The sequence below is a fragment of the Peromyscus californicus genome, unplaced genomic scaffold (assembly GCF_007827085.1).
Source record: "Peromyscus californicus insignis strain IS unplaced genomic scaffold, ASM782708v3 Scaffold_8__1_contigs__length_139910024, whole genome shotgun sequence".
Lineage (NCBI taxonomy): Eukaryota > Metazoa > Chordata > Mammalia > Rodentia > Cricetidae > Peromyscus > Peromyscus californicus.
In genome coordinates this window covers 135,559,233-135,584,804 of record NW_026294606.1, presented here as the reverse complement: position 1 = coordinate 135,584,804, position 25,572 = coordinate 135,559,233, and the positions used below count along the sequence as shown (strand labels likewise).

At 39.4% G+C, this 25,572-nt stretch overlaps 1 long non-coding RNA gene across 1 annotated transcript; it reads right to left on the bottom strand.

The window, feature by feature from the left end:
- Positions 1–12,739: 12,739 nt before the first annotated feature.
- LOC128104211 (uncharacterized) lies at positions 12,740–25,568 on the bottom strand. Its single transcript, XR_008215912.1, has 2 exons — positions 19,040–25,568; positions 12,740–18,900 (listed from the first exon to the last, which is right to left on the bottom strand). It is a non-coding gene; the product is annotated as an uncharacterized LOC128104211 (long non-coding RNA).
- Positions 25,569–25,572: the final 4 nt, after the last annotated feature.

The window sequence follows — 25,572 nt, the reverse complement described above, 5'->3', positions numbered from 1 at the left end:
TATGATTTTTAACTTGTGATCCAATACACACAAAAAAGCAACTCACAGTGGATTGCATACCTCCACATAAAACAATTAAAATTTTAGAAGAAAATCTTTAGGGAATTCAAATACCCAAGGATTTGTTAAATATGACACAAAACCCACAAGCCACAAGTGGGAGAATTGGGCCATGAGAGGGACTGTGCAAGGGCTCCCACATGAACTACTTTTGAAAGATACGATTAAGAGAATGACTAGTCACACACTAGAAGAAACTATCTGTTACACTCATGTTAAAAAAAAAAACTGTGAAAAAATTTTATTAATGTGACAGCAAACAATTTAATAAAACAAATAGGCAGATACATCACCATAGAAGATATGCACCCTGCAAGTAAATACACAAAGGTACTAACCTTCATGCCCCTGTTAAAAAAAATGAACTATAACTAAACACCATCAGAACAGCTAAAAGACCTAAACGCTGTTCAAACTGTAGAACAATTGAGCTCTCATACATCAATGGCGAAAACAAAACCAGCGTGAGTTTCAAAAACAGCTTGGCAGTTTCTTAAAAACGTAAACATAATAAGTTGGTAATCTGACTCCTAGGTATTTACATAAGTGAAATGAAAGCTTATAGTTATATAAAACCTGTGTACAAATGCTTATGGCAGCTTCCTTTGTAATTACCAGGAATTGGAAACTACCCAAATGTCCCACAACGAGGGCATAAACAAATACACTATAGTGTAGCTATGCAATGAAATATTACTGTTAATAAAAATAAACAACTATTGATACTCATAACAACCTGGGAGATTCTGGAATGCCTTATTTGAAGGGCAGAAACAAAACTTAAAGACTATTACACGGTGTACTTCCATTTATACAACATTCCTGCAAAGGCAAAGGAAAAACTATAAGGAAACAAAGTATCTAGTGATTGTGAGAGGCTGGAAATGGGAAAGGGAGCTTACTACAAAGGATCATGGGTGAGTTTTGAGTCTGCTAAAACTGTTCGGTAGATTGTGGAGATGGTGGAGAAGCAGTAGTTACATGATTATAGATGTTTTGCAAAAACTTGAAGATGATTACACCGCAAGGTGTGAGTGGACTTTGGGTGTTGAGGGAGAAGTCAGTAAGTAGAAGGCAAAGTTTTGAGCTGTTGACTAGTGAGGGACAGTTGAGTTGTGCACAGGAGAAACACAGACCGCTTGTGATCTTTGGCATTTGATATATTTAGGCTTGTGAGAATGTCGCTAACTTCTCTAAGCCACGTGTGTTCAGTGATAGGCAGATGTGTCAGACCCAGCTCACGATGTCCATGTGCTCCAACTCATCACAACAGCTGTCAGCTGAATGAGTCAGTTAATGAGAGCTACGGCTGCAGTCTCTGGCACAGACTCAGGACACACTGACAGTATACAGTCACAAGAGTGGGCATCTCGTCTTTCTGTCCCAGGTCTTTGGAGCACTGATGGGCCGGTTGAAATGTGGCCTAGAAATGTTGGAAGGTTAGAGCCCAAGATGATCATCCTTACAAAGTGGGTAGCAACCATCTAATTTTTCCCTGTGTAGTTATTTATTCTTTCACAATGCTGTGTGTGTGTGTGTGTGTGTGTGTGTGTGTGTGTGTGTGTGTGTGTGGAGAGAGAGAGAGAGAGAGAGAGAGAGAGAGAGAGATCGTATTGTCCCCTGTTATCCTCTCTGATCCCTCTTACCCTCCCACTGAACTCCTTTTTGCCAACAAGTTCCATCTTGTCCTTGAGGAGAAAAGCTGTGGGATTTCTAGCCACACTGAGGACCAGGCTTACAGCAGCAGTTGTGCGAACATACCATATCACCACATATTACCTCCTCTTCACCAGCATCACATGCCTTACATCTCTTTAATTTATTGAAACCATCTTTCAAGGAGGCTGTCCATCTGACTGCCCATGCTAAGTTTTGCTTAAAAAGAACTAAGGTGATAGGTGTTTTGAGAAAGCTGCATTTGAAAAATCTGACTAAACCCAATAACTTCTGAAATACCCATTTCCCATGTCCCCAGCCACACATCTCTTGCCAAGTTCCATTTACATTGCACACCCCTTTGTCTGGGGCTCACAGCTCTGCAGTCCCCCACAGCTGTACAGGGCAGACAAGTGGACTGTACTTGCAGACACACATTCCATTTTGCAGCCTGTGGCTGTGTGTTACAATCATGGACAGCCCTGAGATTCTTATCCTTCTACCATAAAACATAAAATCTCTTATTTTAAAAGTGGATGGAGACCAGCCACATGGCTCATCAGGTAAAGGTACTGGCCACCATTCCTGGTGACCTCAGTATGGTTCCCAGAACCTCTATTATGGGAGGAGAGAACTGATTTTTTGGGCATTGTCTTCAGATCTCCACATGCATGTCACAATGCACACACACACACACACACACACACACACACACACACTACAGTATATTTTTCATTGTATGTCTCCAGCCATTGCTTCTTCTACTCTATGCCCCTTCCTCTCATTCACAACACCACTACTTGGCTTCAGCTCTGTAAGACGTGCTAGTGTGAGCCTTTAGGCTCCCAGGCCCAGAACCATCTTCAGGGCTGACAGGGAGGTCTCATTATCTGTACAAAATTAGAACACTGAACACATAAGTAGACGGTGTGAAAGGAGGAACAGCCATAGCCATTCTATTCCCATCCAGAGTCTGGGATTTTCAGGTTCTCCAAAGATCTGCTTCTGCTGTTTCCTCTGCCTCCAACTCATCCATAAGCTTAGAAAAGAGCTTGTAACTATTTGTAAAAATGACTTACACCAGCCAAACTTAACACCAGACTGTGGAGATAATAAGCCCCATTGTAACAAGATTTAGCAACCCGAGGCCTTTGTGAAATATTGTTGTATCCTTTAAAACAAGATTACTGTCTATCTATGGTGCCCGTGTCTGGTTATGATAGCAGGTTGTGCTTGCGATGCCTTTGTGACCTACACCTGGCTGTCTAATAGAACTCTCGATGGTGATGGAAGAGCTCTATATCTGCTCACCATGGAGCACAAGTGTGCTGAGCTGGGGAGCTGAACTTTCAGCTCCCCTTCATTTTAGTTCATTTACACTTCCATCCCCACACTTGGCCATTGTCTAGAGCTGTATTGGACACTCTTAAAGCCTCCTTGCCATAGAAATTATATGTGTATCTATTTTTTAATCACGTTTATTTATTTAAGTGTGGTGTGTGTGCAGGTGAGCATGGGTGAGTATGTGTGTGTGTGCTTGCACATGTGTGCATTAATGCATGTGTGTGGTGTGTGCTCATGTATACCACAATGTGAGTGTAGAGAATAGAGGACAGATTGTAGAAGACGGTTCTCTCCTTCTGCCATGTGGGGTCAAACTCAAGTCATCAGGCCTGGCAGCAAGCACTGTCACATGCTGAGCCACCTCACCAGCCTCTAAACTAGACTCTCTTATGAACACTGCAGAGTTGCTCTCTTGTGTGGCTTGGTGATTGGGACTGGTAGAGTGCAGTTTGTTAGCAAACACCAACTCTCTAATCCCTCCCATTGTAATTGTTGGTGTACAGAAATCATTTGATACTTATCCCAAGAATAATAAGCAGGATATGTTTTGCTTAAAAATGATGAGAATTGAATGAATAAACAAAAACCAAGTTACCTTGAACAAGAAGGCTTTCTTCAAAACCTAAATATATGATTCTATTCCAACATCTGTACAATCTCCAGCTCACTCAGGAAGAATCGCTTTGAACCAAATTTTCTTCCTTCCTTCCTTTCACTCATTATTTATTTATTTATTCTTCATTCATATGTTACATACTGACTGCAGCCCCCCCCCCCCGCTTCCCTCCTCCCAGTCCCCCACATCCCCCCCTCCCCCAGATCTACTCCTCCTCTGTTTCCCTTCAGAAAAAAGAAAAAAAAAAAAAAACAGGCCTCCCAAGGACGTCAACCAAACATGACACAACAAGTTATAATAAACTAGGCACAAACCTTCATATCAAGGCTGGACGAGGCAGCCCAATAGAAGGAAAGCGGTCCCAAAAGCAGGTCAAAGAGCCAGAGACACCCCCCACTCCCACTGTTAGGGGTCCCACAGGAACACCAACCTAATAAAACTGGGTTTCTTGCATTATTTTCCTTCTCTGATTTGGGAATATAAAGAATCCCCAATGGACCCATGTTCTGCTCCTACTATACATGTCGTTGTTGAAGGCCTAAAGTTACAAGTGAGGTTTTTTCTAAACAATCTAACCTACTTAAAACTGTCAGCATGCAAACAGATGACAATGTAGATAACCTGTGGTTACAAAAACATGCAATCTAAAACCTCTCCAACCCTCCCCACCTCCGCCTCCCTCCAACACTGACATAGAAGAAAAGATGTAGAATTTCAAGAAAGGAGCAGAAGGAAAGTAAGCACAGGAAATCTATTGTCCAATGAGGTGTACATATCTTATATGACTTGTTTAATTCTTGGAAATGCTTGGAGTAGGTTTTAAGTGTTCTTAAAACAAAATAATGTGATAAACACATGAGTTATAAACATGTGAGATAACTTAGTGTACCCATTCCACAATATACATGAATGGCTAAACATACACACAACAAATATGCATAATTTTGTCTGTCAATTTCAAAACTAATACAAATAAATAAAATTAAAAACAAAAATAAGGCATTAATCCACACGTCCACTGCAAGCATGATCTCAGATGTCAAATGACTTGGCAGGTGTTTTCAAACTCTGGTTTTCTCCTTGGCCTTCTATATGTCTTACTCTACGTGTCTTAAAGACAGAATTATTTTATCTCTGCAAACTTGTTCTCGGCTCTGGGATGATGACTTCAACATACAGCTGCTTCTGTTGATTCTGATTATGTTGCAGAACCTTCAGTGTGGGACGTCTGCTGACACCTTTCGGTATCTCTGGAACCTGTCTCATTACCTACCTCCCACAAACAGATCCTCATCTGTAAGCTATCTAGACCATGTGATTCAGTCAGCCTGTCAAGGTGTTGGTATCCCTGTCTGCAGCAGATCTCTCCACTGCAGCCTGGGCTGGCCTTGAGCTCTTCACTTTCCTGCCTCAGATTCCTCAGTGCTGGAATTACAGGGCTGTGCCATACATGGCTCAAAGTCATCTTTCATTCCTCCCCTCAGAGAAAATGTAGTAAGCAAATATCCATCGCAAATGCACTAACTAGATCCTCCATGCTTGCTGTGGCCACCAGCTCTCCTTTGTTCCTAAGCAAAGGTCTCCCAGTCAGTCTCTCAAGCTGTCATTCTCAGGCCTCCAGTCCAGCTTCCACTGTTACCATCTAAATCTTCCAAAGTTATTTTTATATAATCTAATAGTCAATATCTTCAGTGGCTCTCCCCGAATTTCACAGCATTAGCTATACCAGCAGTATTTTACTCAGGGCCCTTAATCTTAATGTTCACCTCACCTTCTCCATCATGACTTCCTCACTGATGCAAGAACTCATTTTCTGTCTTGACTGTACTTTCACATCCTGTTGGTTGCAGAGATTCTCCCTAACTCTGCCCTAGAACATTCTTTCCTTCCCACACTATCTATCCATCTCTCAGCCAGCTCAATTGGGTCTGTCCCATGTGGCCCTTCATGTGCCAAGTCCCTGTGGTCTTCAGGAACAAATGTTGCTCACCCACTCACTAGTCAGTTTTTTTTAGATGACTGTGTGGTATGGCTGTGTGGATCTGAGAGTCAAAATACATGTGTTGCACTAAACCACTGCCTGATACGTGGTATGTGCTCAATGACGCTGAATGTATGAATATTCTTGATATTGTCACTACTAGTAGTATGATAATACTGTGGCATGCCATCTTGAAATTGGTGTGTTCTCAATAAGCGACAATTCCAATGTACGGATGCTTGGCAATGCAGTTTGTGGAAGCATAGGATGCAGTGAGTTATGAGAAGTTGAACTAATTATTATGAGTGTGAAAAATAGGTTTGGCATTGAAAATTCTTTTAGAAAATCTTTACCCAGTTTGTATATACATCCAAATTATATTATATTTAGTCTCTTCTCAGGGTAGCAGCCCTCCTCCTACCCATCTGTCATGTCAGGTTCACTGAGCAAATGCTAATTTACCTTTTTGATATACCATTTGACAATTTCTGGTCTCAGCTATCACACACAAGGTTGCACACCAGTGAATTAAATTTGAATCCATATTGTCAAGTGTATATTTAGAATAAAATTATTTGCATCTCCCACAAGCAAACACTTTAAAAGTAAAGTTGTGCATCACATAAGCATGGGCATGTAACTTGAATGCATAGGCTAGAAGCAGGGTGGGAAAACATGGTTCTCTATCGCCTAGGAAACAATTGTGTCGACTCAGCCGATTCATAGAGGGAGATCTGAGCAGCCTGGGATGGACTGATGCAGCTCTGCCTCTGGGTGCCCATCCCGTTAATCCATTAACTAGAAAGAGCATTCTTGTGGTTCTAATTATCTCAGCTACCCATCCTAAGTATGCTAAAAGCTAAATACAAGCAATCATATTCTTGTCATCTGTTTTATCTGCCAACTCCTCAGAAATAATTAACCTATATTGAGAGAAGCAGTTCTTCACTCAAAATGATTTTTACTAATGTGATGTGAAAATCATGCAGTAAGAATTCTAACAGCCTACCACTCAGTGTAAAAATATAGATAAACAGACACAGGCAACTGTTTAATTCAAAACAAAGGAGAAAATTGCTGCATTTACTCTCTTTGCATAAAATACAATGCATATTTTAGATATTTTAGAGAAAATTTATATTTTCTCTTTAATTTAGATATTAATTTTATTTAATCAATAGTATTGGACATTTTTTATTTTAAATAGAAAATGTTGATTTTTAACATTTCAAAGTAAAAAAATTCATGTAATTTTTTTTCTTTTTTATTTCTAGAATCAGCAAAGTGTTGAACAGATGCAATAATGTTGACTAGAACAAAGTGTTGAAAACATAGAGAAGAGCTTCTGCCTGGAAAGACCCAAGTAGGACTTTCTTAAGATCTCACAGTCAAGGACAGAGCAATTTCCTAAGCACTGGGAGAGAAAGGCTGAGAACAGCCTCATTCCTTCATTGACTGATGACTGACTTTTAGAAAGAGACCTAAAAACAGTGCTTGTTGCTCTTGTAGAGGGCCCAGGTTTGATTCCCAGCACCCACATGTTGGCATCTCTAAATGCAGATTCAGTCATACACACAGATCTAGAAACGTAGCTATGAGTGATGTGATTCTTCACAATGGGTCAGCTCTCGATGCAAAATTCACCTTGGTTCACACACAGTTCCCAGAGCACCATGTAACAGCAGCGGAGCACAGCTGTAAAGGCAGCTCACTGCAGCCCCAGCAAAGGGACACACACCTGTCCACAGTGCAGTAGCACCCAACGGAGGGGCTCACAGGGGCTCCTCCTGTAGCTCACACTTCGCGAAGTCTAAAACTTTCACCATCATCAGTTTAGCTCTTCTCCTTTCCACATCAGATGCTTCAGCCCTCTCCCAAGTTGCTACTTCCTCAGCTCTGCCCAGTGTGGAACTGTGAATTCACCATGTGCTTCCTCAGCCCTGCCCGGTGTGGAACTGTGAATTTACCAGTACTGTCTCAGATCCCCCAGTGTGGAACTGTGAATTCACCATGTGCTTCCTCAGATCCCCCAGTGTGGAACTGTGAATTCACCATGTGCTTTCTCAGCCCCGCCCAGTGTGGAACTGTGAATTTACCAGTACTTCCTCAGCCCTGCCCAGTGTGGAACTGTGAATTTACCAGTACTCTCTTAGATCCCTCAGTGTGGAACTGTGAATTCACCATACCTTTATTTTGTTGTTAAACTATTACATTCTTTTCATCTGAACTAGGATCAAAAATTCAGATACTTTTGTTGCTCTATAATGCTTATGAAGTTGGGCAAGTTCAAAAAGCCTACCCCAATTCTGTTTAACCATTATTTTTAGACATAATTTTGCAAATTGTGTTAACTAATACTTTTCTGGAGCTCCTCAGAAATCATTTATCATACTAGAGCAAAAAAAAATGTAACTCCTTCATAAACACTTCATTACCTTAAACCATGTTGCCAATGTTCAAGCATATTTCTCTCTAAAATATTATTTGATATTAATTGGTTAACTCATTACAGTTTCTTAATTTTCCCAATAATCTGCATCTTGCAACAGCCTGCTTACCTAATTCCAGCTCTACTACCCACCTCTCCTATTTCCTTGCACAAGACTTCTTCCTTTAAAAGGCAAAGAGGTTTTATCCCCTGTCATCTGTCTGCCTGTCCTGCTCTTCATCTCCCACATTGGTCTCTGTCTTGGGGACTTTGCAATGACAGCCGCCTGCTGTCTTGCTGACAAATTTTTGTAAGTATTTTTGGCATGTCACTGCTCACTAGGCTTGCCCTCTTCTTCACATAGGTTGTATACCTTAGCACTTTCTTTCCCCAGCTGAACTCTCCCATCTGCCATCTGTCTCCAAATTAATTTCCTTCATGAAAAATAGACATCAGTTGTAATCTGATGCATCCATTTTTAAAATACATTGAGAGGATGTCTTGGTCCAATTCAAACCACACTCCGTTAGCTGTTTTATTCTTTGTATTTGTTTTGTTCTGTTAAGATCAGTCCAATCTCTTTTACATTAAAGAACTACGTAAGTTAAGAGGATGCACCCTGGAGCCAGACCTCCTGTCCTCTTCCACATCATCCAGTACAGTTCCTGGTCCTCTCAGAGGCGCTGTCTCGTCCTAGAATCATGAGTATGTTTAGATGAAGTCTGAGAATTGCTGAGCACAGAGTAAGAATACAGAGGTTGTGATGCTGTTGTTGTATCACTACCTCCACAGCCACTATTCTGTCACATGCCAATCCCAGTGTTCCCCAAGTGTAGATGGGTAGATGCTGACATAGTCACTAGTCTACACCGAGCTATCCACCAAAATACACTGAGTGATCCAAGTAGAGACAGCAAATTCCAGCTAACATCTCCAAACAAATGAGTACATGTGCATACTCTTTCAGGCACAGATACACAGGCACAGGCACAGACACACACACACACACACACACACACACACACACACACACACACACCCATAAGGACCTTTCAAAATCCTGCAACCTCTAGCTGTATTGAAGCACTGACTAGAAACCCAGTTTCATAGACTTGATAGACTGAGTGCTTACACAGTTGGTTGACATTTGCAGAACAATTATCTAACAGTTTCTTATATGAGAAAGTACAATTTTGAATTGTACTCTGTGACAAATGTGTGAGAATAAGATACTCATTTAATCATTAATTCACTAAGAAAACAAATACTCCTTGTGCCATGTCAAGTATAGGGCAGAGGATTAGAGGGTGGGCTGGAGAAATGGATCAGTAGTTAAAGAGCTTGTCCTACAAACACGAGGACCAGAGTTCAAATCCCCGGATCCTGTCTAAATTCCCAGCGTGTGTTGCTGCCTTTCTGCAATCCCAGCACTGTGGAGGGGAAGACAAGGATCTTATAGACTATGACACACACAGAAGTTGATTGACAAATAGCCCCACATCAGTTATTGGGCCAAGATTCAGCAGAGCTAACCATTACTCAGTGCTTTTAACGAAATAAAATCCTCACTGCCTTCTATACTTCATGTGCAACTGCCTTCTGGGAATGTTCAAGTCCTTCCAATAGTGCTGTTCCTTTCCATATAGTTAAAATGCACAATTTCCTCACTTTTTCATGTCTAAACTCAAAATACATCCTATAATTTATTGTGATCAATTAGTTACTTCTTCCTACATGGTAAAGAATAACAGAATCTTAGACTCATTAAAATGTAGTATTACAATTCCAGATAACGAATATCCAGTGATTTCTGATGACAGTGCATACCCAATCTGATGGGTCAGTGATTTCACTCTGCTCCTTAGACACCGTGTTTTCAAGCATGAACTTTAAGAATATTGAAAAAGATAGATATGGATGACATGGGGACATAGCTTTAGAAGGAGGTGACAGCCTCAAGGCTATTGTGTCTTGTTTTGATATTTTTCAAGTGATTATAATATGTATAATTTTCAAATTAAAGTGAGTAGGACTGGGGTGTAACTGAGTTGACAAGATGCTTACCTAGCAGAACCAAAGGCCTGGATTGATCCCCAGCTCCGTATAGACAGAATGTAGTAGCATACACCCATAATCCTAGCATTTGAAAAGATGGGGGCAGGAGGATCAGAAATTCAAGATCATTATAGTGAGTTTGAGGCAAGCCTGGGATATCATGAGATTTTTTTAAAAATACAGATGTATTTATCTCATTTCAACATTTGCTCACAATTTGAAATAATTAAATATGTAATTGAATATGTGAATATTGCCCAGGTCATCACAAAGCCTTAATTTCAAAACTACTACCATACAATCACAACTATTTGTCCAAAAATGCTCCAAAACATTTAGGCTCCTTTAAGAAATGTTCAAACTGTCCTCTCCACTCAAGTGAATTTAAGAAAAAAGGAAAAAGTCTATGTATTGACAGCAGGAGCACAGTGTATTTAGACTTAACTTTGCAAACTTTCTATTAATGGAGGTTGACGTAAGCATAGTCAACCCCATAGTGCTTCTGGACAATGCCATGATTGGTGTTGACATCCACACACTTGCCTTCTTTAAGAAAGATTATTTGATTTCAAAATGCTATCTCAATACTCATGCTGATATAAGCCTCCTAGTACCATGCTGTTTTGGCCTTGCCTTTTGATTGGTTGTTCTTGATACACTTATCAACAGACCAGATCAGAATGCATTACATAAAAATAATACATAATGTGTTGTACCATGAATTCTCAAGTTTAAAATTTCCAAGACATCTAAAAATGGTACAGCCTGTCCAAATAAGTACCAATGTAGGTACCAATCACTGCACTCAGTACAGATATTAAAATCACAATAGAATTCTACAGCCACTACAATCAGAGAAGCTGGAACAATAACATCCACCTCTCATCCCAGCTACACAGAGGAGACAGAGGAATCTCATGAGTCTAGGGCTTAGAGTCTAGTGTAGGTAACATCTCAACTCCCAGAGATAGAAAGTTGAAAATACTTTTCTCTTTTTTTTTCCTAGAAAAGACTGAAGGCAATGAATAAACAAGTTTTTAAAATCTATTTTAAAATGTTAATGTTACACAAAACTAAAGAAAATTTCCTTTCTCTGCCCATTAGTTGATACACGCAATGAAATATTACTCATTACTGAAAGAGGAATGAAGTACTGATGTGTCCTACAATATGAACAAGCCTTAAAAACATCATGGTAAAGGGGAAAGGTATGTCACAAAAGCATATATTTTACATCATCTTATTTATATAAAATCTTCACGATAAACAAATCCAGGGTGACATACAGTTGGTCAGTGAGTGCCTCGGGGCATGGAGTGGGTGATATACAGGGAATGATTGCTAATAGTTATAGGAATTAAAATGTGCTAAATTTCTGATGTAGTAAAAGTGGCACAATTTGAATGTAAACTAGGTTGTATGCTTTGAGTGAACAGAGTAGTATGTTAATTACATGTAAATAACACCATTTCAGAAAAAAAGTGAATAATTTACCAACAGAAATATTTCCTCATCCTGCCATGGTAAATGCTTTCTTCATAGCAGAGAGCAGAAGAGAGAAGGTTTTGCTGCAAGTCCTGGAATGGAAAGTTTTTCCAGGGAAAGGGGATATCCTGCAGCAGAGCTTTACTGCAGATAACTCAAGAGAGAAGCAGTAACTTGCTATGCCTGTGTTTAGCAAGTTGTTCCAGTAGCTCGTTGTTTTGGGTTAATAGAGATGCTGGATTAAAAAAACAAAACAAAACAGGCAACTCAGTCACGTACCTTCAGATACATCATTGGGTTATTTATGTATCTCTCAGGTTGTTTTAATACAAGCGTTTATCACTATACACTGCTTTGGCTGTGTCCCAGAAGTTCTGATAAGTTGTGTTTCTATGATCATTTGTCTCTAGGAAGTTTAAAAGCTTTCTCTCTGGTGTCTTAACGGTACACTCTTCACTTTAAAATGTATTGTTTAGTCTCCAAGTAATTTTGTGACTTCTGTAGCTTCTCATGTTGTTATGTTCTAGATTTATTGCATTGGGGTCTGATAGGACACAAGGACATAATTTAATCTTACGTTTATGTTGAAATTTGACTTGTATCCTATTATATGATGAGTTGGAGAAGGTTCCATGTGCTACTGAGGGGAAAAATGTATATTTCCTGTCTGTCAGGTAGAATTTTCTGTATTTATCTGTTAAGTCCAAGTTCATCTGTAATATGCTTAGCTCTGAAGTTCCTTTACTTGTTTTCAGTTTGGAAAACCTGTATAGATATGAGAGTAGATTAAAGTCCCCAACTATTATTATGCCAGAATCTATGCAGTCTTTTCTGTCTTTTAGTATTTGTTTTATGTAATTATGGGCTCCAATAGTCCGTGCATAAATGTTTGCAGTTGTTATATATTCTTGATTGATTGTTCCTTTTGTTGATATGTAGTATCCCATTTTATCTCTTCTAATTAGTTTTGGTTTGAAGTTTATTTCAATATAAAGTTAGCAACACCCACTTGTTTGCATTTTCCATTAGATTGGTTGTTTGTTTTCTATCTTTTGATATTAAGATTTTGGGTATCTTTGTTGATAGTGTATTAAGATCAATCCATGGGAGTCTATTTCATGGGTAATAGGGATTTATTAAGATATAAATTGAGAAAATACACTCACAAATACAGAACCAAGTAAACAGTTGAAATTGTTCTCTGTTCTGACCAGAAGCAAATCCACCTGGTTGTTCAATCACACCAGGAAGCAGGAAGTAGGGAGAAGGGACTCATGACTCTTCTCCCTTTTTTTTAAGAGGTCATGTACAATGGCAAGAAGTACCACCTCCTTCAGGCCCTATAACCTAAGGTCATGAGCAGAGCAAATACCACTACATTTCCCCCTTTTGTCTAACTAAGAAGGTTCAAAACTTAATGCAAACAATATACAATAAGGATAATTATCAAGTATTGTTCAGAAAAAACAAAGGGTAATCACATAAACAAAAATGGAACTACAACCAACAAGAACAACATCAAACTAGAAAGACATGCTAAATGTCCAGAATTGTCCAGATCATAGGTAAATGCCAAATTAATGAGATTACTTCAATAGCTGTCCTATCCTGAAGATTCTAACTCTAGTATTTAATATGTTCTAACTAAAATATGAGAAGATTATAACTGTAACTATCTAGTCTTCAACTCCATCAAAGACGTGAGAAGAAACATAATAATATCTGAGAAAACGGAAATTGCAAGCAAGCAATTTCTGAAAATCTTGCGTGAATAGATAGAGACAACTGGCAGCCTGGACAGACACCTAAAGTTTCTCAGCATCATTGGGGCATTCAATTTGGATACAGACCTAGAATATCTGACAGACTATTTTCAGAAGCAGGAATTTTGAAAGACCATCTTACCCTGTCTTAGCAAGGTTCAATAGTCACTTTTCCTTGTGTCCTGCTCAGCCAGAAAGGAGAGCATTCATACTGTCAGCAGTCGAGGCAAGGGCCATTCTTTGCCCAGCAGGCCATTTTGTGCCAAGAAGAAGACAAACTTCCAAATGAAAATGTCTTAGAAGCCCAACATTCTCTCAGGATCAGATCAGTGCTGCCAGGAGCAATCTTGTCTCATGTCAACAGAATTCTAAGCTATCAAAACATTTAAATGCCATATTCTCTAGGTCTATGAAGTGTTTGAAGATTACCTACCCATCTGACATGTGTTTCTGTAAATCTGGAAAACCTAACTAACATAACTATAGAAAGCATGGGCGACTATAGTTCTGTAAGTCTTATCTACCTAAACAACCTAAGGACTAAGGCTAAATATTAACAAGGTAAACAATCTGTAAGCAGATGCACCCCTATAAGGACAGTGACCTTAAAATTGTGACATTATGCAAAATGTCTTAAACAGAGGTAGAAATGTATAGTTCAATATGAAATATGACAACAATATCTTTAATATGTATCAATATACAAAATATCCTAAACAGAGGTAGAACAGTATGACAAATATAATTTTACATTTGTATCAATATACAAACTATTTCAAAGAGTAGTACAAATATATATATAATACAACAAATATAATTTTGTATTTGTATCAATATACAAATTATCTTAAATGGGAATATAAGAATACTTTATATTTATATCAAATATACAAGAATCCATATCAGTGCAAATTTTCCAAGGCTGATAGTTTGCTAAACCATACTGCTAGTAGATACAATAATCTACCTTAATATACTATACCTATCCAGTCCCCTTTTTCTCTTCTAAAGGAGAATACTGAGTCTAAATTTTATTGTTTCACCCTCATCCCTAACCATCCATCCATAACCCTGAGAAAAATGAAACCTTTAAGGGGGTTCTTAATATTTCCTCCTGCTGTTTAGTGGGCAATGGTATCTGAGGTCTTGTAAGAAAGCTTAGATAGTTAGGTCTCAGGACTATCTGTAGAGTCTGCAGCCAGTCTCAGAGTAATGGGTAAGATTGTCTGAGATTCTGGCCAGAAGTGTAGTATGATGGACCATCTCATCTTGGAACTGTCTTGAAGAATTATCAGTCCGAGGCTGATCAGTGAGTAGTGTTCTTAGGTACAGAAGCATCTTTCTGGACCGAGCAGAGTCATTGCTGTGGGGCCCCATCTTCCTTCTGTAGACCTCAGTGATTGCTATTGGAAAGAATTATTTTTCACTGTGGAAAACTTGAACATTATTAATATCAAAATGGAAAGTTGGGATTTAGGGTGATTTGAGGAAGGATTTTCAGGTTTCTAAGGCCTTATAATTTCTTGAAGATGGGCATTTCTATTATCCTATAAAGACAAAAAACAGAACGCTGCCCCAACCCTTGTTTTTTGAGTTTTTCTCACAACTTGTAGAGTTGTCACATCAGTGGATGAGCTATTACTTCTCCTCATCAAGGTTTCTCCTGTTTGAAGTGAATTTTTATTAATTTTGTTGATATCCATAGCTTTCCCTCTTCTGCAGAAACAAAAGCAAAACTCCTTCCCCAACATAGGATGTATCCTGGTTTCCTTTCTGAGGTCAACACATCTTTTAAGTAAACAAGTTGGTTTAGCTCAGGATTTTTTTCTGTTGTTCAGTGTCTCTCCACAGCTGTTGTTCCTTTCTCATCAGACTAGAGAAAATTTAAAGTTAATAAAGCATTATGTAATCTATTTCTTGGAGTCATTGTTACCTCTTTCTGTTTATTTAGCATATCCTTTAAAGTTTGATTGAATCTTTCTATGAATGCTTGGCCTATGGGATTGTGTGGTATACCTGCAACATGCTTTATATTGTAATAAGCAAAAAACTGTCTAATTTTATTTGAGACATGCTGTGGGATGTCTTTCTGTATGCTGTAAATATGTGTTTCTCTGATTGGTTGATAAATAAAGCTGCTTTGGCCTATGGCAAGGCAGCTTAGAGGCAGGTGGGAAATCCAAGCAGGTATACAGAGAGAAGAAAGGAGAATAGAGAGAGACACCAGCCTCCACAGAAAGAGCAGCCAGATGCCAGCAGACTGGTAATGCCACGGCTACGTGGCAACTTATAGATTAATAGAAATGGATTAAATTATAAGAGCTAGCTAGCAAGAAGCCTGCCATAGGCCATATAGTTTGTAAATAATATTAAGTCTCTAAGTGATTATTTTATAAGTGCTTGTGGGACTCCAGGGCCAGGCAGGACGGCAGGGCTGAAGAAACTTTACGACTACAGAGACATTTGCTAGAGCATTGTCAGTCTTAATTTGTACAGGTATTCACATGATGGCCATAACTTCTAATAGGTGTATAATCAGAGTCAGCCTTTTCAGAACTCATAGGAGTTGCCCATTCAAATCCTGAATAGATGTCAATGATATGATGTCAGAAGCCAGTGGACAGTGTGAGACCGGTAGCAGGCCCACATTGCACTGGGCCCAGGTCTTCCTAGAGTCATGTTGCTTGGGAATACAGCCAATAGTGGGTGGTAAACTCCATCTAAGGCTAAATACCAGCACGAGACTGATAGTCGACAAGTAATAAGGGAAAGCTGAAAAGAACTTTAAAGAGAGAGTTCAAAAGGGCGTGAAACCATTAAGAAGTAAATGGGTGGGGTCCATGCAGTCTGCCCAGAGGATTCAGCCCGGCATCGAACCCAGCCCAGCTAGCTCAGTCAATAGAGCACGGGACTCTTAATTCAAGGGTCGTGGGTTCGTGTCCCACTTTGGGCACCACTTATTAAGATCAATCCCCTTGAGTCTATTTAATAGGTAATAGCGATCAGACCAGGAAGCAGGCAGCAGGGAGAAGGGGTTCATGACCCTTCTCCCTTTCCTTTTAAGAGGTCTTGTACAATGGCAAGAAGCACCGCCTTTTTTGGGCCCTATAGCCCAAGGTAATGGGTGGAGCAAATATCACTACAAAAGAGTTTCTTGAATACAACATATAGTTAATTCCTGATTTTTAATCCAGTCTTTCTTTCTAGTGGTGATTTAAGGCCTTTTAGATTTAAAATCATTATAGAAAGGGGTTTACTGTTTCCTATAAACGTACTGGGTCATGTTCTGTTTTGCTGGATTAGTTGTATTTCTTTCCCTTCTCCTGTATTAGCAAGGAAGGTTTGATGAGTTGTGATTTTGGACATAGTTGTTTCTTTTCTAAGTCTAGTTTATTTGTCTTTTGTTTTTATAAAGTGTGCTTCCATATATTCACATGAACAAAGCTGTCTTTCTTCTTCTTCTTCTTCTTCTTCTTCTTCTTCTTCTTCTTCTTCTTCTTCTTCTTCTTCTTCTTCTTCTTCTCTTCCTCCTCCTCCTCCTCCTTCTCCTTCTTCTTCAGAGTATATCATTAAGAACCTTCTACAGTGTAGCTTGGTTGTCATGAAATTAGATGGCTTATTCAATTAGAATTCTAGACAATGAGTAGGTTTTTAGTGTAATTGTTGCCAATAATATAAAAATATTAAATATTATAAGATGATTCTACAATGGCAGATGCATTTATACCAAAGCCAGTGAGTTGCCTACATGAAATTCAGATGTATTTACATCTAATACATCCTGTTCTTGTTAAACGAGGCAAAATAGGGCTGTGGTTATTGTTTTAAATCTTACTTTCATTTTATGTGTATGTGTCCACATGTATGTATGTGTACTACTTGCATGCCTAGAGCCTGTGGAGGCTAGGAAACTGCTGCAGATCTCCTGGAATCTGAGTTACAGATGTTTGTGAACAGCCATGTGGATGCTGGGAACCAAACTTGGATCATCTACAAGAGCAAACAGTGCTGTTAAACACTGAGCATCTCTCCAGACCCCATTTATTTAGTTCTTAGGGTTTTTCTCTCTTTATTTGCTGTAGTGAGCAAGGCAGACTCCCAGCTGAGAGGCCTGCAGTAGAAATACAGTAACAGAGAAGTGTGTTGACAGGATGAGAAGATCAAAAGGGAATTCCAAGTAGGGGCAAGACATGAGCCCAGATTCAGAAGTGAAGTAGAACATGGCTAGTTCAAAGAAACAAGGGAGTTCCATCTAAAAAAAAAATCCAGCAAGTGCAGAAGGGAGAAAGATATAGTTAAAGAAAAACATGTTTGTTTGCTTGGTTGCTTTTGGTGTTTGGTTTGGTTTTCTTGTTTTTGTTTTTGTTTTAGGCAAGGTCTCATTTTATAGACTGGGCTGGCCTAGAATTCATTATGTGGACCAGGCTAGCTTTGAACTCACAGAGATCTGTCTGTCTCTGTCTTCAAAGTGCTAGGGTTATAGGGGTACACCACCACATTGGTCTAGTTTTTTTCTAAAATGACTATTTCTTAGAGCTGTTTTATGTACACAGCAAAAGTAAGCATAAAGTACAGAGGGTTCCAGATACTCCATTTCTATACACACACAGACTTCTTTACTCTCAACATCCCACACCCAAGTAAGACATTTATTACAATGCATACACCTGTACTGATACCTCATTGTTGCCCAGTGTCCAAGGTTCACATTTGGGCTCACTGTATGTGTTGCACATTTTGTTCATCTGGGCAAGTCCATGTCATGATACATTATTACAGTCTCTGATCGAGTATTTTCACTGTCACCAAATCCTCTCTGCCCTGTCTACTCAGACACCAACCTCTGGAAACCACTGATAATTTTACCATCTCTCTAGGTTTTGGGTTTTCTAGAATGGCACGTAACTAGAATCATATAGTATGTGGACTTTCCATTTGAGCTTCAAGAATGCACTAAAAATTTAAGGTCCAGCTGTGTTGTTCCCTGACTTCATAGCTCATTCCTTTCTGCTGATGGATAAGTTCCCTCTGCCTGACTGTACTCAAGGAGGGGTTCATTGCTTTCGGAGGAGCCACAATCTCCTTCATCTGCTTGCTGCATCATCTTGTTCTGTCAATAAAGAATTGAATACTGAATGCTTAAGAAGACAATTGCGGGGCTGGAGAGATGGCTCAGAGGTTAAGAGAACTGACTGCTCTTCCAGAGGTCCTGAGTTCAATTCCCAGCAGCCACATGGTGGCTCACAACCATATGTAATGAGATCTGGCGCCCTCTTCTGACCTGCAGGCATACATGCAGGCAGAACACTGTATATATAATAAATAAATGAATCTTAAAAAAAAAAAAAAAAAGAAGCAATTGCAGGTGAGATGGACAGATGGCTCAGCGGTTAAGAGCAAGTACGCTTTCCCAAAGGACCCAAGTTCAACTCCAAGCATACACAACAGGCAGCCCACAATTACCTTTAACTCTAGTTTCAAGGTATCTGGTGCCTCTGGCCTCGTCAAGCACCTACACACACATATGCAGACAAAGAATTAATTAAAAATAATAAAAACTAAACTTTTTTAAGAAGAAGACAATATCAGAGGCTGTAGCAACAGCACTTGTTACTCTTGCGCATGACCTGAGTTCAATTCCAAGTACTCACATGGTGGCTCACAATTGTCTGCATTCTAGTTCCAGAGATCTGACTATCCTTCCCTGGCCTCTGTAGACAATACATGCATGTGGTGTATGGACATACATGCAGACGTGACACCTATACAAGTAAAATAAAAATAAGCAAGCATTTTTAAAACTTTAAAAGATGAAAATATTTTTAAAGGCAATAACATTAAAACTTCAACATGCCCATTGAATTTAGAGTCAAAGATAATTATGGTAATTTGACAAGGGGAAAATAAGAAGTCGATCAGAATCCAGGCTAGAGTTGACTGTAGACCCAGTGGGAGTAAGACAAGACAATGAATGGAGACAATGGATATATACCCTTCATTCCAGAAATGTAGTTACAGAACAAAAGGAAGAAAGAATGCAAACACCAACTGACCTCTGTGTCAGAAGAAACTTTTTCTTTTGTCATTTTTCAGTGGGTTATATTCTTGTGGCCTGTAGTTCTTACTTATAACATGTGAGATATAGTTGAGAATTAAAAATTGTATAAGTTTATAGTATACAACATATTTTAATATACATATTCTCTGTAAAATGATTACCACCATTGTTCTGGTTAGTTTTTTGCCAACCTGACTCAGCAAGAGTCATCTGGAAAGAGGGATCCTCAGGTGAGAAAATGACACCATCAGATTTGCCTTTGGGCGAGTCTGTGGGACATTTTCTTGTTTAATGATTTATATGGGAGGATCCAGCCAACTACGGGTGGCACCAATCCTGGTCCTGAGCTGAACAAGAAAGCAAGATGAGCAAGCCATTAAGTAGCACTCTTCCATGATCTCTGAATCAGTTCCTGGCTTGAGTTCTTGCCCTGACTTCCTTTCATGGTGGATTACAACTGTAAACTGAAATAAGCATTCCCCCCTAAAAAATGCTTCCAGCCATGGTGTTTTTAAAAACCAACAGAAACCTAAGACAACAGTCAAGTTAACTACTGCATTTATGACCTTTCAGTCACTCTTTTGTGATAAGAACATTCTTGTAATAATTTAAACAGTGTAAAAAATTTAAAAGATTTTTTAAATTATGGAGGGTGGAGGGGTATGTACATGTGAGTGCAGTGTCAACAGAGGCCAAAAGCAGGCATCAGATTCCCTGGAGCTGGAATTGGAGTTTACAGGTGATTGTGAGCCACTGAAGGTAAGTGCTGGAAATCTAACTAGGGTCCTGTGCAAGAGCAGTACACACTTATCAGCTACGTCATCTTTCTAGCTCACTGGGAGAACAGTTAGGATCCTTTGTCTTAACAAATTTCAAGAACATAAAACAATATAATAATCTGTATTATTATGCTGTAATCACAAACTGTAGACTATGCCTCTGAACTTACTCATTCTGTTTAACTGAAATTCTGTCACTTTGTATCTCTGCTTCTGTACCCCCCATACATACACGTGAGATCATGTGCTGTGTGTTCTCCTGGGCCTGACACAATTTCTTCAAGATTCATTCATTCCACTCACTCTTGAATAATAACTTCATGAGTGTGTGTGTGTGTGTGTGTGTGTGTGTGTGTGTGTTCTGTATTCATCTATTGGTGGGTGCTTAGGTTGACTTCGTATCTTGGCTATTGTAAATAATACTGCAGAGACAGCTCTCCAAGACAGCATTCCATTTCCTGCATATTCATACCATCAGTAGAATTGCTGAGTCATGGTGTGGTTCTGTGGTTGTGTTTCTAAGAAACCTCTGTACTATCTTCTATAACGCTGCGCTAACTTCCATTCCATCAACTGTGGTCAAAAATCCTCTTTGCTCCACACCCTTGACATTTGTCTTTTATAGTTTTGATAATAGCCATTCTAATAGATGTCAGGAAATCTCATGGTGGTTTGATTTGTGGTTCCAAGATGGTTATAATGTTGAAATATTTTTTAAGTACCTGTTGTCTATGTGTATGCCTTTTTTGTTGTTGGTGTTGTTAGCTTTGTTTTGTTTCATTTTGACAAGTGTGCTTTGGGTCCTTTCTCCGGTTTTTATTTATTTGCTTGAGATATTCAGCCATTGAGTTGTTTGAGTTCATAAAATAGCTGTTAATGGAAGTGTTGAATGTGTTTAAATGCTGGGGGGAAGACACCAAGGTCTACAGAAAGTGAGAGAAGATGGTCTAGAAAAAGATGCCAGATCAGCTCTCACAGAGGGTGGACTCCACCTAATTGTGTAAAGAATGGGAAAGCCAAGTCTGTGCTTTCTGACAAGCCTGTCCACTTCATGTCAGGAAGCTGAAAGTATTTTGGTCTAATGGATTCACTTTCTTGTGAAATAGAAAGAAAAATAATTGCCTGAACCGAAAGGGAAAACAGAGCTGTCAGAAGTTCAAGTTGAATGATGAAGAAATGGACTGCTGGAAAGAACAGGAAGTTGAGTAGGAGCCTGCCATGCTGGGAACAAAAGGCAGCAGGGCAGTGTTAACAGCATGGCTGTTCTCTTTTCTGAGGGGGTATCTGCAATAAAAAAAAGTCTTAGTACTGCATTTGATGTATCATAATGACATAAAAGTAGCAAGTTACATCTGTAACTTCAAAGTGGACCACCTCAGAATGAAGCTGGGGAGACTAATTGCCACCACCAATTGCTTATAAATGTGGACCATCAAGTTCAATTTATTAAGATCAATCTCCCATTATTGGGCAAATGAGATGGCTCACAAGAAGGCCTTCTTGGTAATCAGAGTTCAATCCCCACATGATGGAAGGAAAAAGGATTCCTGTAAGTTGTCCTCTGACCTCCACATGCACACACACACACACACACACACACACACACACACACACACACACACAATAATAATAATAAATTTAAGATGTAAAAATGTAATATTACAATTAATATGGTTAGTAGTTAGAAGTATTGACTTGGATATAGTCCAAAACTTTTTAGATTTTTTTTTGAAAAATAAAGTCATTTCTACTAAATTGACATTTCTGATTTGATCCACTTGCATAAATACTAACACTGGTTTTCTGTGAGCAGATCTGCCCTGAAGTTGGCACCACTGTCCAATAGACTGGCAGCCCAGAAGGAACCAAGGGGGAAGAAGGAAGAAGCCCATGGAAAGAGCTTGGTTCTTTGTGAGCACGTACAGCTGTGGCCACTGCCATCATTCATGGAGAGCAGGCTCCAGCTTCTTCAGCTGTTTTATGTAGACTCACACCAACCAATCCCCAGGGTAATTCCAGGCCTTAAGCCTTAGACTTGAGCTACATCCTTGGCTCCCTTGTTCTGGGACTTCCAGTTTCTTGGGCTAAGCAGATAATGAGTCTTCTGATTCTTCAACCTGCAGGTGGCCACTGTGGGACTACCCATCCTCTGAAATGTGATCTCGTAAATGCACTTTCAATAATAGATCTTCTATATTCATTTTATTGTTCAGACCTGATTTTAACTTATAAAAAACTTCTCAAAAGGACACCCTGTCAAGTAATTGCTTAAAAAAAAGTAAGAATTTATTGGGTGGAGGGCAGGGTAGAAAGAAAATAAGGACCAATTTGTACAATCAGGTAACAGATGTCATGATCCACTCGAGAAAGTTGTTTCCTCTCCAGAGCACAGGAACCAAGTATTGGGGAGACTTGTGCCCAAGATAAGAATGCTCATCATATTCTGAAGGCTATAGAAATTTACTGGTGGAAGCTGTGGAATAACATAATGAACTCGTGTTACAGAACAACCTCCCTAGTTAGGTAGAAGGTATTCAGGAAAGCTTGAAGCGGGAAAGTGAACCAAAGTTTCTGATTGAGAAAGATGCAATAGAAAAAAAAGGCCTGAACCTTCGAGAAACATTAAATGGGGCTAAAGTCACAGAGTTGGTGGGAAGGAGGGAAAGAAGGGAGCCCACGCCAATGGTAACAGCATATTCTGAGCGTGAAACAGATGTCAGCATGCCTTCCTGACAATTTATAGCAGGAAATTATGTCCGAGGAAAAGGTTGTGAGCTCAGATTTTCCAAGAGTGAGTTAAGAATGTCTATATAGGATAGCCATACTGGATCATCACGAAGTAAATTCTGTCCCTCAGAAGACAGATAACAGCTGCAAACACGTGTGAGGAATCATTAAAACATAGTGGACATGGATGAGAGCATATCCCCAAAAAGGGGGAGAAAAGGGGAAATGCTAGAGAAAGCCAGAGGAACCATATAAATTCCTGCACACTGTACCAACTAAGAGATAGTGAATGGCCCTCTTAGGGGACAGGAAAATACTGGGACCAAGATAACATTTACCCCATCCTTATCCTAGTCAACCCACACTGGCTGTTCAATTCGTAGTGGTTGGCATTGAAACCACAGCAACAACAAAAACAGACTCTGACAATTCTGTGTGTGTGTGTGTGTGTGTGTGTGTGTGTGTGTGTGTGTGTGTGTGTGCGTGCGCACACGCGCGCGCGCGTGTGTGCGTGCATACATGGGAATGGTTTGAGAAAGGAAACCTAAGTGGGGCTAGAGGAAGGGGAAAGGAGGGAGAAAATGGTGTGGTTCTATTTCAATTAAAAACATTAAAATAAAATTAAATAAAAGGGAAACAATAGAGCCATTTGACAGATTTTAATCATTTTTCTCAATGATTTGTTTCATTCCTTAATTGTAAGTAAAATTACTTTTCTATCATAGCACCTAGGTTAAGGGAAATCAGTTGGTATTGTTTGCTTACCTTTTAAAATCAAGAACCTGAACCGATCTAACCATCATTTAATACTTGCATGATTTGTGTTCTATGGACATGCATCAACAGAGCTGAATGCAGTGTGGCACTGCAAAACAACCCATGGTGATTAAATGACTAACTTTGTCCCACAGGTGCAGCCACATGTTTATGCAATGTAACTGTTCTCTTCCACCCACCGAAAGGATAATCTTGATTCCATTTCTTGAGTCTTTGCAGGGAGTAGGAGTGTTTGTTTTTAATGTGGTTTGGTCAAAGGCCCATTACAAACATGTAATAGACAGAGATTTTTTTTCTTTTAAAGAATGGTGTTCGGGGGTTGGGGATTTAGTTCAGTGGTAGAGCGCTTGCCTAGCAAACACAAGGCTGGGTTTGGTCCTCAGCTCTGAAAAAATAAATAATAAATAAATAAATAAAGAGAGAATGGTGTTCAGGGAAACTTTACCTTTTCTGCAACTTTATCTGTATGTATACACACGCACACACACACACACACACACACACACACACACACACATATATATATATATATATATATATATATATATACTTAAACATATTTGAGAGTTTGTAGACATACCTTAAATCTTGGCAATTAAGTGTCTTGGTTTAATTAACTAATAGTCTGGGTTACATCAGAGATAGGCAGTTCTAACAGGGTTTCACTCAGTGGTGACACGTTCTTCAACTTCATAATTTTAATGAAGGCATATGATGAGGTTTTAACACTTCATCTTAGCCAAAAGGCTGAAAAACAGTCATTTGAAAAAAATCTAAATAACACATTGATACTCATTAATGAAGTTGTAGTTTTGTTTCAAAGTCAATAGATCTTTGAAGACCTATTTGGAGAAAGATGCCACCAAAGATCCACTGAAAATTTTAGGATGACAATTTTCAACAACAAAAAAACTGTCGTGCCACAAAATGTCAGCAGGATTCTTTCAGAAGCACTCTCCTCTCACAAGATGAAACTAGTTTTCTTAAAATAATAAATTATGAAGTTTATAAATCATTCCTCTTTGCATTGCCTATAATCTCTCCCATTTAGGAGACATTGAAATGTGTTTGTTGAGTAAGTGAATGATTAGTGGGCCGCCTGTCCTGTCTGGGACTCTGGTGTATGTGGCGATTGTACTTCAGTGCGTGTGATCTGACCCATGGTCTGACTGACTTGGTTATCAGTGAGTCTTTTCATAACAAAGTTCTGCCTGCGCAGAAACAGCTGTCGCCACAAGTAGGACCCTCCCATTCCGTTCAGCAGGGTAATAGAAAATTTTCTTTGAACAAAATTGGGGCTGAAGAGATGGCTCAGTGGTCGTGATTTTAACCTTCCAATGTGAGATGAGTCCTCTGTTACTTCTGTGGGTAACCTCACACTGTTGACCACCCAGTAATGCTCCCAGAGCACAGGCACATCTGGTGGCCTAGTGACCTCTTACCTGCTGTGTATGTAGAAGGACAGAGGACTGTTGGGCAGCATCACTTTCACATCAATCATAACTTTATCCTTTCTACTGGTGAAACTCCCTGCTGGGTGTGGCAAGAAAAAGTGAATTCCAGTTCCTCATATCTTTTCTTACCTATATAAGTTTCTATGAAAGACAATGATCAACTTTCTTGTTTAAAAGTCACTTCAACTTGAAAAGAAAGAAAAATAATGCTAACTGATCTTCCAGAGGACCAGAGTTCAGTTCCCAACATCATTTTCAGGCAGCTCACAATCACCTTTAGCTCCAGATCCAGGGGATCTAATGTCCTCTTGAAGCCTTTGTGGGCATGAGCATGTGCGTGCGCGCGTGCGCACGCGCACGCACACACACACACACACACACACACACAC